Consider the following 12,111-nt stretch of genomic DNA (forward strand, 5'->3'; position numbering starts at 1 on the left):
AGGTGCTGGGGTTGAATCAAGCAGACAGTAATCCCTATAGTTGGTGTTCTAGCAAAAGAGTAGGCAAACTATGACCTACAGGCCAAATTCAGCAGCCTGCTGCCTCTTTTTGTATGGCCTGAGCCAAGAATAGTTTGCACATTTCTAAGTGCTTGAAAAAAAAAATAAGAAGAGGAATAATTTGTGACACCTAACAAGTATGAAATTTAAATTTCAGTGTCTGCAAATCTTTTATTGGAACACAATAATGCTTGCTCACTTACATATTGTTTATGGTTATTTATTGCTACAACAGCAGGGCTGACGAGTTGCAACAGAGACCACATGGCCCACAAAGCCTAAGCTATTTATTATCTGGCCCTTTTCAGAAAAAAAAATTTGCTGATCCCTGATCTAGCAGAAGAGAGGAAAAGAGATTAATTATTTCTGATAAAGATGAGCACTATGAGGGACTCCTGGCTGGCTCCATCAGTGGCGCATGCGACTCTTGATCTCAGGGTTGTGAGTTCAAGCCTCACGTGAGGTGTAGAGATTACTTAAAAATAAAATCTTAGAGGGGAGCCTGGGTGGCTCAGTCAGTTAAGCGTCCAACTCTTGGTTTCTGCTCAGGTCATGATCTCACAGTTTCGTGGTTTCAAGCCCCACGTCAGGCTCTGTGCTGGGAGTGCAGAGCCTGCTTGGGATTCTCTCTCCCTCTCTCTCTATCCCTCCCCCTCTCAAGCTGTCTCTGGCTCTCTCAAAATAAATAAATAAGCTTAAAAAAAGATGCACACTGTGAGGAAAATAAGTGATGTGAGTGTGGTGTGCAGGGGGCAGTGAGGAGGTAGTCAGGGAGGCCTCACTGTCGAGCAGACAAGGAGCTGAGTCAGTCCTAGATTGGCAAGAAGGAGTGAGTCCCATGCTTATTTAGACAAAGTGTTCTTGGCTGAGGCCCCAGCAAGTGCAAAGGCCCTGAGGTAGAAACAAGCATGGCAGGTCCAACAGGAGCCAGCATGGCCATTTTGCTCTCCCACTGGCAATGTGTATGAGTGCCAATTTCACCACAGCCTTGCCAGCATCCTGAGTCATGAGACATGGATTTTTTGCCAACCTACTAGGTGAAAATGGTATTGCTGTTAAAATTCGCATGTGTTTCTTTATGAGAGAAGTTTCTGGATGTTTAAGAGACTTTTTGTTTATCTTCCCAGATAATTTTTAATGCATGTGCAAGCCACCACAGATAATAATCTTTCTCGTCTCTATATTTAGAAATAGGGCAGTTGACTGTAGTTGAATATGGTATCCTTCTTATTTCACTCTTCATTCCTTACTGCCACTAGGCTCAACACTAAAGCTCAACAAGCTGGCTTTTTTAAAAAGCTTATTTATTATTTTTTAAAAAAGTTCATTCACTTATTTTGAGAGAGAAAGAAAATGCGAGTCAGGAAGGGGCAGAGAGGAAGAGAGAGAGAATCCCAAGCAGGCTCCACACTGTCAGCATGGAGCCTGGCGCAGGACTCGAACCCACAAACTGCGAGATCATGACCTGAGCTTATCTCAGGTCTGTTTCTCAGACCTGACAGCAGCACCTCTATCTGCTGTTTCTCAGAATGATCAGCTCAAAGCCATCCTTATGCCAAAGAGGCATGTTTTGGGGTGGCATATTCTGGTCTCCTACAATATGCGACAAATTAAAAGTAATTATCCCTAATGTGTAAACAAGCTTTTGCAGATCAATAAGAGAAACTGGAGTAGCTCAATGAAAAAAAAATGTGTTCATGCAATGGCATTACTTCACATTACAGCACAAAGGATTAAGAAGTAGATAGTATGAAAGAAATAGAGGAAATGGAGGATAGGCCCCAGAAGTTTCAACATTCATCAAATAGGAGCTTCAGACACAGAAAATAGACAGTGGGGAGAAGGCAATACTTGAAGAAATAATGTTCTAGAATTTTCTGAGCTGAAAAAAGACAATCATCAAACTGAAAAGAGCCACTAAATTCTAAGCATGATTTACACACACACACACACACACACACACACACACACACACACACCATAGAAATAAAATTTCTAGGTTAAAAATAAAATCCTAAACGATAACAAAATCCTGAAAGGCCCCAGGGAGAAAAGAGAGAAGAAAGAATACAGTGGAGGAGTTCTTCAAAGAGCTGATGAAAAATAACTTTGAACCTATATTTCAAAAAACCTGTATCTAGACAAGATAATCCAGATGAGAGCAAAAATATTTCAGAAAATTCATCACACACCTACCCCTTCTTAAAGGATTATTAGGGTATGTGATCCAGCAGAAGAAAACTGGATTAAGGAGCCAGAAGGGGGTTCTGGTAAGCAATGGTGAGGGGAAAAATAGTAACATTCATTGAAAAGTCTAAATAAGTTTTGATTGTAAAATTTAAAGATCACCATCTTGAACTAAAATTCCAGGTAATATAAACATGGGAGATGAGGGGAGGAAGAGGAAAGAAAAGAGAGTTCTTATGTTGTTTAAGGGATGACTGTAGATGCAAATTAATGGTAGAATTGTAGAACAGTTGCTTTTTAAAATGTAAACTCTGGAGTCAAACTGCACATGGTCAAATTCTGGCTTCTCAATTTACTGGCAGTGTGACCTTGTGTAAGTCACAGAATCTTTCTGTGCCTCAGTCTACTCAAGAGTAAACTGGGGATAGTTATTGAACTCACTGGATGGTTACGATGATTACGTGAGTTAATATATGTAAAGCACTTAGAATAGCCCCTGTCACATGGTAATTGGTATATCTATTTCAGCTATTGTTGTTGTTGTCTTAAGTAATGACTTCAAATGTCTGCTAAAATGTAAAGGCAGGGTACCTGGGTGACTCAGTCAGTTGAGTGTCCGGCTCTTGATTTTGGCTCGGGTCATGATCTCATAGTGTGTGGGATCAAGCCCTGTGTCGGGCTCTGTGCTGACAGCATGGAGCCTGGTTGGGATTCTCTCTGTCCCTCTCTCTCTGCCCCTCCCCCCTCAAAATAAACAAACTCATAAATAAGTAAGTAAGCAAATAAATAAATAAAATGTAAATGTAGCTATAGATGAAGATGTTGAACAAGCAAAAGCAGATACCACAGAAGAGGTAAGGAGCTGGTCAGGTTTCAGAATACTTCCCAGTCACAAAACTCTTGATGGTTTGGTCCCCAGTCGGGGATGCGATGGCCCAGAGTGGGAAAAGGTCAGAGGTCATCGATGGAGGATAAGCTGAGGTGGAGCTCTCTGTGTCCTTTTGTCTCCTTATATTTTTTGGAAGGCTCATTACCTGTCCTGTAAGCACCACAAAGCAGAAAAGTGGCAGGGCTGGCCCAGTGCCAGTCTGAGGAGGCATGGTTACATCGGGGCAGAGTGGGGTTGGAAAGCTCATAGAAAATGTTCAGTCAGGCTAGCCAGTATATAGGCAGGCATTCTTCCCTTCACCCTCTGGGCTAGGAAACTACAACAAATAACACCCCCCCCCCCACCGAAGCCCCTCTACATCCTCACTTGGTGCAGAAGTCCTGGAAGTTTCTTTGGGGAGTCACAGGCTGGGGAGGGAAAAGAAGGATTAGCTGAGCCCAGAGGACAACTCTAGAAGTTCTCTACCCTGACATACCAACCTCCAAACCCTCAAACCCACAAGGAATGTCCAGGCTACATATCTTCCCAAAAGGTTATATAGAACTTTTACCTGAACCCGAGTTCACCTTTTGGTAGGTGTCTAGCTAAAAGACAAAACTAAGCCAAAGATTAAGAAAAGGAAGGGTTTTACTTGCAACAGGTATAGGAGAACACCAGAGATATTTCCCAAAGCAGTGTCTCCTCCAACAACTAAAGCCAGGTTAATTTTTTTAAGCTTATTTATTTATTTTGAGTATGGGGGAGGGGCAGAGAGAGAGAGAGAGAAAGAGAGACAGAGACAGAGAATCCCAACCAGGCTCCATGCTGTCAGCACAGAGCCCAATGCAGGGCTCGAACTCACGAACCCTTGAGATCATGACCTGAGCCAAAATCAAGAGTCGGATGCTCAACTGACTGAGCCACCCAGGTGCCCCTAAAACCAGGTTAGTTTTAAGCTAAGAGTGCATACATATTTATGAAGGGGCTTGCACAATAGGGAATTACAGCACGGAACTGGGGCAAAAGTCATTTTAAGGTGACTGAGTCCAGGTCAAAGTCACAAGGGCCAGCAAGGGCCAGCATCATCAGTTCTCTGGCTCCAGATCATCCAGTCTCTGAGTGCTTAAAGGGGTTTAGATCCTGAAAAGATAACTCAGCATGCATCTGGTCAGTCTTCACTTTTGAGTGGGATTAGACTATCTCCTGGACTGATAGTGACTGTTTGTTATATTCTTTTACAAGTCGACTGGGGGCCTAAAATAACTTCTTATGTCAAGAAAGCTGTGTCTGTTTTTCTTTTTCTGGGGACCCCAGCTCTTTCTGCTTACAGAACTATTAGGAATACTAGATATTAATTTCTCAAATAAATAATTCAGTGGGCTAGGTTGGATATTAAAACAGATGCATTTGAAAAGGCAAGAAACGTGATGAGGAATGGATAGAGATGGAGTAAATGAAAGAAATGCTAATTAATATGGAGGATAGATGTATACATGTCAAGACCCATCTAATAGTAGCCTCGTAAGGACAGAATGCTTAAATTAAAAAAATGAGTGAGAATATCTCAGACTTAGATGACTTCAGATTTAAAGGGATCATAGTATGCTGAACAGAATAGATAAAGACATGCACATATATACACTCCCCGAGACACAGTAAAATTCCAGATTATGAAAGATAACAAAAATTATTTTCATTTTATTTTATTAAAGAGTTTATTTGTAAGTCATCTCTACACCCAGCATGGGGCTCAAACTCACAACCCTGAGATCAATAGTCACGTGCTCCACTGACTGAGCCAGTCAGGTGCCCCCCCAAAATGATTTTTAAAACATCTACAGAGAAATAGAAGTTTACTTACAAAGCAAAAGTAATTTAACTGACATCAGATTTCTCAAATACCATACCGGATGCAAGCAGACTAGGGTGTAATAACTCCAAAGTGTTGAAAGAAAGGAACTTTTATATAAGGTGGAATAGAGACAGTTTCAGGCATACAGATTGTCAGAAGTTTAAAGACAGAGAGAAAGTCCAAGCAATAAAGGCAACCACACAGCAGTAAAATGAATGTGCGAGGAAGGATAATTTTTGCACAATACTAAGCAAGAATCTGCTTTAACCATTCATCACTGGTATGGCATAAAGGTTTCCCTTCCATCACCAAGGGTGAGTATTATATTGAACTTTTATTTTTTATTTTATTTTTTTTCACTTTCAATATACTAGCTAAATACATTTATTGAACTTTGAAAAAATTTTTTATTAGTTTTCTTTTATTATTTTTGAGAGGCAGAGAGAGAGAGAGAGAGAGACAGAGAGACAGAAGGACAGAGAGACAGAGCGCGAGTGGGGGAGGGGCAAAGAGAGAGGGAGACACAGAATCCGAGCAGGCTCCAGGCTCTGAGCTATCAGTGCAGAGCCCGATGCGGGGCCCGAACTCATGGACTGTGAGATCATGACCTGAGCTGAGGTCGGATGCTCAACTGACTGAGCCACCCAGGCACCCCCATTTATTGAACTTTTAAATTCATTCTATTGTAATTATGATGGTTGCTTTCCTTTGCCTCTTACTATGGGTTTACTGAATATTTTGGTGGCTACAAACTCCCCGAGAAAGGCAGAAATGGCAATGGAGATATTTTAAATATCTCCATTTAATAGTGTTGGGGCGCCTGGGTGGCTCAGTCGGTTAAATGTTGGACTTCAGCTCAGGTCATGATCTCACAGCTCGTGGGTTCAAGCCCTGCATCGGGCTCTGTGCTAACAGTGAGGAGCCTGCTTGGTTCTCTTTCTCTCTCTCTCTCTCTCTCTCTCTCTCTCCCCCCCTCCCTGACTTGTGTGCTTTCTCACTCTCTCAAAATAAATCAATACATTTTAAAAAATAAAAATGGTAGTGTCACTATAAAAGAATAACCAAAGAGGAACATTGTTAGGGTAAATAAACACAAAACTGAATTTTCCCTGTTGCCAAAAAAGGGAAAGAGACTTCCCCTCCTTCACTTTTCTTCAAGCATTTCCTTGAGAAACCTAGGATTTTGAATCTTTCTCTGCCTCTTTGATATGTCTGTACATCTTTTTAAGAGCTAAATAAGCCTGTTGCCAGCCTATAACCCAGGAATGCCTTTCTTAATAAGAGCATTTGAGCCATCTCTTTGAAATGTGGTTGTCAAAGAAGATAAGCCTCCCATTTACCTGTCACCTGGGAGTTTCACCTAGGTGCTTGGCTCCAAGCTGTAAGCACCTGCTTATCATAGAGATAGTGGATAAAGGCAATTAGCTAGCACAGATGGCTAGTACAACTACCAGGTGAACTTAGGACTTGTCTGGGAGTACTTAGCGCTCACCCTTGGATGCTGCTCTAAAGCCAGGCCAGTGAGCTGCACGCCTGGGCTTTTTGGCTCCTCCCATCACTTCTGATTGTATGAAATGCTGGGTCTCAAAAGTGTGTAATCTGGCTTCCCAAACGTCTGTCAAAGGGGTCAGGTGGTGCAATCTGGAAATGTGGGGAGTTCATGCCTTCATGCCTGTGGGGTGCATTTTGACCAATAAGAAAAGGATCCGGGAGTGAGCTGGGCAGATCAAGTCTCTCCTTCCTCCCTCTCTTCATGCAAAGTTCTGAGCTGCATTTCTTTGTATAATCTGCCTGGAGACATCCTATATGCCCAAAGTCTGTTTCTTTGGGAATCTGGCCTTAAACAATGGTCATTGGAACTTGTGAAGGCCATGTTAAGTGTTGATTGTGGAGAACCCAAGTCTGAGCAGAGTAAAATTGTCCAAAGGAGAAAAAGGGCAAATATGAGGATTCGGGATAGATGGAGGTGATGTATGCTGGCTGGGGCCGAGGACCCAGAGGGGATCCCACAGGACCAGCCAAGAGGGTCCTTGGCTTCACACAAGAATAGAAATGGAGAACTGAAGAGGAAGTGATGGCAGAGTTTATTGATTAGTAGAAGTGATAGAGTACAGTAGAATGTCTGGAGACTAGAAAGGAAAAGAGAGAGAGTCTCATTTTTGCTTGGGGTCTGCAGTTTTTTTTAAGGAAGAGATCTTATTTTATTTTAAAAGTAAGCTCTACCCACAACGTGGGGCTCAAACTCATGACCCCAAGGCCAAGAGTTGGCATGCTTTACCAACTGAGTCTGCCAGTTGCCCCTGGGGTCTGAGGTTTTTATTGAGGATGGAGATCTGGTGTACGTTGTCCTCTCAGGCATCCAGGAACTAGTCAAAACAAGGATGAATGCGGGGCCCCTGGGTGGCTCAGTCAGCTGAGTGTCCGACTTTGGCTCAGGTCATGATCTTGCCGTTCATGAGTTGGAGCCCCACAGCAGGCTCACTGCTGTCAGCCCAGGGTCTGCTTCAAATCCTCTGTCTCTCTCTGTCCCTTCCCCGCTTGTGCTCTTTCTCTCTCTCAAAATAAAATAAAATAAATAAAATAAAATAAAATACCGAAAAAACCCAGGGATAAGTGCTCAGGTGTCCTCTATAAGTCACTTATGCCCTGGGGGCAGAGGCCTGGAGTCAGTGGTCTGGAAAGGTACTGTACTGGAAGACTCCAAAGAAATCATTAACTCCATGACCTTTACAAGGAGTACATACACCGTTTTCTATAAGGCGTGTGTAAGGAGGGGGTATAGGTCCTAGCAAGAACAGAGGCAGGAATAAAGCAGTATATTATGGGGCCCCTTCAGTTTCCCTGTCTTAGAAGGAATAGAAGAATGGAAAGAGGACTTTAGATGCCTCTATTTTGACCTCGAGCTTTCTAGTTGGGTTCTTTCCTGTTTGTCTCTTAGCTCAGGTGGAAGACCCCAGGGCAAAAGCATTCCCTGATGGGAACTGCAAGTACACTCCCCAAGCAATAGGGACTGCCCTGAGCCAGCAAGACCCCATGTGACTGACCCCAAGACAACGATCAGTTTGACCTTCATTGCCCACCTGCACTTACCCACTCGCCTTTACCCCACATTTTCTTTATATAACTTGGAACTTTCTGGCATTTTGGAGGCAGTCTTTGAGACACTAGTCTGCTGTCTTCCCGGTGTTGGCTTCATTGAAATCATTTCCATTCTTGTTCCACTACCACTCGTTTCTCAGGCATTGGGTTTTGTCAGTGGCGAGTGGCCGAACCTGGTCTGTTTAGGATGCTTGGAGCCAGGTACTCTTGTACCACAATACCCCAGCTACAGAAACAGTAGTAGAATAGCTTAAAGGCAAGTTTTAAAAAGTTAATGTTAATATATTTTTGAGACAGATAGAGACAGAATGCAAGCTGGGCAGGGGCAGAGGGAGGGGGAGACACAGAATCTGAAGCAGGCTCCAGGCTCCACAGAGCCTGATGTGGGGCTCGAACCCACAAACTGTGAGATCATGACATGAGCTGAAGTTGGGCACTTAACTGACTGAGCCATCCAGGCACCCTTTAAGGGTGATTTTTTTGGGGGTAAGGAAGGCAGTTTAGGTGATTTTTGCAATGAACTGCTCAGCTCTGTAAAATATATACTTCCTTCACCTCCACTAGTCTTCTCTATGAAATCTTCAATAAATTGTCCTTTTATAATGATATTGCCTTGTGAAATGAATTTTCCTTTGGGGAATAAAACACATTGAGTCCTGTGCTAGCATTGGTGCAAGAGAGACTGCAGAGCAGAGCCTGGGGAAGGAGCAGGTCTCAGAGGACCTAAGCCTGCCATGTGAAGAAGCCCAGGCTGGCCTGTTTGAGGATTAGACCACAGGAAGCAAAAAGACTCAGGCTAGCTGAGCACCCTACCAACCTGCAAACTGACTGCAGTCGAATGAGTGATCCCAGGCAAGACCAGCAGAAGAACCACCTGGCCCAACCCAAAGAGCTAACCCATAAGATCCTGAGCATATAAAATGTTTGCTGTTATAAGCCAAACAAAACAAAACAAAACAACCCAAAAGCATATCCCCAATGGAACCTGCACATAGCCAGGTTACAAAATATTATATACAATAATTTAAAAAAAATTTTAAAGTAGGCTCCACACCCAATGTGGGGCTTGAACTCACAACCCTGAGATTTAGAGTTGTGTGCTCTACTGATGAAGTCAGACAGGCGCCCCTTATACACAATAATTGATAGGTTTCAAGAACCATTTAGAGAATAAAATGCCATTTAGAGAATAAAATGGAGGAAAATTGGGGCGCCTGAGTGGCTCAGTTGGTTAAGTATCTGACTCTTGATTTCAGCTCAGGTCTTGATCTCAGGGTCATAAGTAAGCCCTGCTTTGGGCTCCATGCTGGGTGTGAAACCTTAAAAAATGGAGGAAAATTACACTCATATAGTGACAAAAATTCATTACATCTACAAACAGATGATCGGAGGAGGATGGCAAATAGAGCCTGTACGTCTCTCTCCCATCCCACCCAACATTATATTGATTTGGGAAGTGTTTTTAAGGATAAATTCTTTTTTTTTTTTTAAAGTAAACTCCACTGTCAATGCAAGGCTTGAACTCATGAGCCCTAGATCAAGGGTTGCATGCTCTACTGACTGAACCAGCCAGGCATGCCAGGGATAAATTATTTTTTTAAGTTTATTAATTGAGAGAGAGAGAGAGAGAGAGAGAGAGAGAGGGAAGAGACTGCAAGCAGGGGAGGGGCAGAGACAGAGGTACAGAGAGAATCCCAAGCAGGCCTGATGTGGGCCTTGAACTCACAAACCATGAGATCATGACTTGAGCTGAAATCAAGAGTCAAACGCTTAACCAACTGAGCCACCCAGGTGTCCCAGGATACATTCTTAACAGTACAGGGAAAAGGTGCTGGTGGGCCACCAGAAATGCTGAAACACTCCTGGAAGATAGAAACAAGGTGGGATCAGACTGAGAGAGAAGTCCAAGGAGACAAGATCACACCTCAAATCACCAGAGGCAAGAGCTGTTCTTTGTAACAAAGCCTCCGAAAAAGTCCAAACTCAGAGTCAAAAAGGACAAAGAGCAGGGGGGGGGGGGGGCTTAGGATAATTATCAGGTGAGTTCATTGAAAAGTTCATTGGTAGATTCCCCTCCAACACTTACATAGATTGGCTGGCAGTAGCCCTTTCTGCCTCTAAGGTGCAACTCCAATAACTGTTCATTAAAGAAAGTAAATAATCAGGAATCTGCCCAACTTTCTGTATAATACCCATGAACATTAATACATTTGACCATGTAATAGGCCACAAATAAATCTTGAAGCTGCCCCTCAAAATGTAGAAAATGCAAGGGACATTCTCTGAACACAATAAAAGTAAAACAACGGTTTCTACTCGGAAGTTTAAAAAACACCCTTAAAGATGTTCTGAAGATGGCTGCTTGAGCAAACTTGTCTACCTCTCCACTGAAATAACAGAAAAAAATTGTATAGAGTACCAGGAAACAAGAAAGGATGCCATTTGGGGACCAGAAATTGTGAAGGATTCCTTAAAAACAGAAAGTAGCTCAGATGAAAGTTTCAAGGGGGAAGGGAGCCAGAAGCCAAAATGAGCAGGAGGAAACAACCAAGAAGAGAAGAATATATCCGGAGAAACTTCAAACAGGGTAAAATGGATAAAAAATCAAGAACTACACTCACAGCTAAACGGCTAGTTGGACCTTCAACACCCTTACTTACACTGGGCAGATGGCACACTAATGACCATGAACTCCCTACCTCCTACATGGGAAAGTCCCCTAGGATGCATGTAGGGAATGCTGAGAAAGAAGCATATCAGAGCCTGGGGTACCTTCAGCCCTCCATAGTAATAATGAAGGAGAGAAATGCATTTGTAGAGAGGGAACCATTTTTAAAAATTTTATTTTTAAGTAATCTCTACCCCTAACGTGGGGCTTGAATTCACAACCTTGAGGTCAGGAGTCTCGTGCTCCACTGGCTGAGCCAGCCAGATTCCGTGAGAAGGGACCATTTCTAGTCTGTCTGCTCCATGGCTAGTCATGCCAAAGCAAAGAGGAATATTCAGCATGCCCTACCTGCTTACAGAGAGTCTGAACCAGGCACCCTACAATGAAACTTTCATGCATTTTATGATAGTAATATTTAGATAAAACGGTAAAACACATAAAATGTTGTCAAAGGCATCATTGGCCTATTTCACTGGCTGAAAAACTGTTCCCACAAGTACATGTGTCTCCCTAAGGAGAATAAATCTTTTTATTGAGGTAAAATTAGTATATAACATCACATAAGTTTCTGGTGTACCAATATTATGATTCAATATCTGTATACACTACAAAGTGATCACCACCAAAAGTCTAGTTACCATACATCACCATACAATTGAGCTCCTTTACTCATTTTGCCCACCCTCCGACACCTTTCCCCCCCTGGTAACTATCAATCTGTTCTCTATTAGGTTGTTTTTGTGTTGTTTGTTTTTTGTTATGTTTTGTTTTAGATTCCGTGTATGAGTAAAATCATGCTATTTGTCTTCCTCTGTCTTATTTCAGTTAGCATTATCCCCTCAAGGCCATCCATGTTGTCCTCTACTCTGAGACTTGGGACAGAACCTGAAGCTTATTCATGTTCCCCCTCCAATACACACCTGTTCTCCTTTTTTGAAAAGTTTACCTATTTATTTATTTTGAGAGAGAGGGCAGGGAGGGGCAGAGAAAGAGAGAGAGAGAGAGAGAGAGAGAGAATCCCAATCAGGCTTTGCGTTGTCAGTAGTGCGGAGCCCAAAGCGGGGCTCAATCCCACAGACGGTGAGATTATGACCTAAGCCTAAATCAAGAGTCAGAAGCTTAACCAACTGAGCCACCAGGTACCCCCACACCTATTCTCCTTAATGTCTGAAGTCTCAGTGAGTTCTAAGCCCATCCATCCCACACATGCAATTTACAGGAACTCTGGCAAGAAGTCTGACATCTGCCAGTGTCTCTGTGTATAATCTCTGTCTATTTGTATATAACATCTATTAAATGCATGGTGAATATTAATTGCACTTTATATGGTTATTATGGAAGGTGGGCTGAGAAGACCCCAGTGAACCAGACCTCCCC

This window comes from Panthera onca, chromosome X (assembly GCF_046562875.1).
Source record: "Panthera onca isolate mPanOnc1 chromosome X, mPanOnc1 haplotype 2, whole genome shotgun sequence".
Taxonomy (NCBI): domain Eukaryota; kingdom Metazoa; phylum Chordata; class Mammalia; order Carnivora; family Felidae; genus Panthera; species Panthera onca.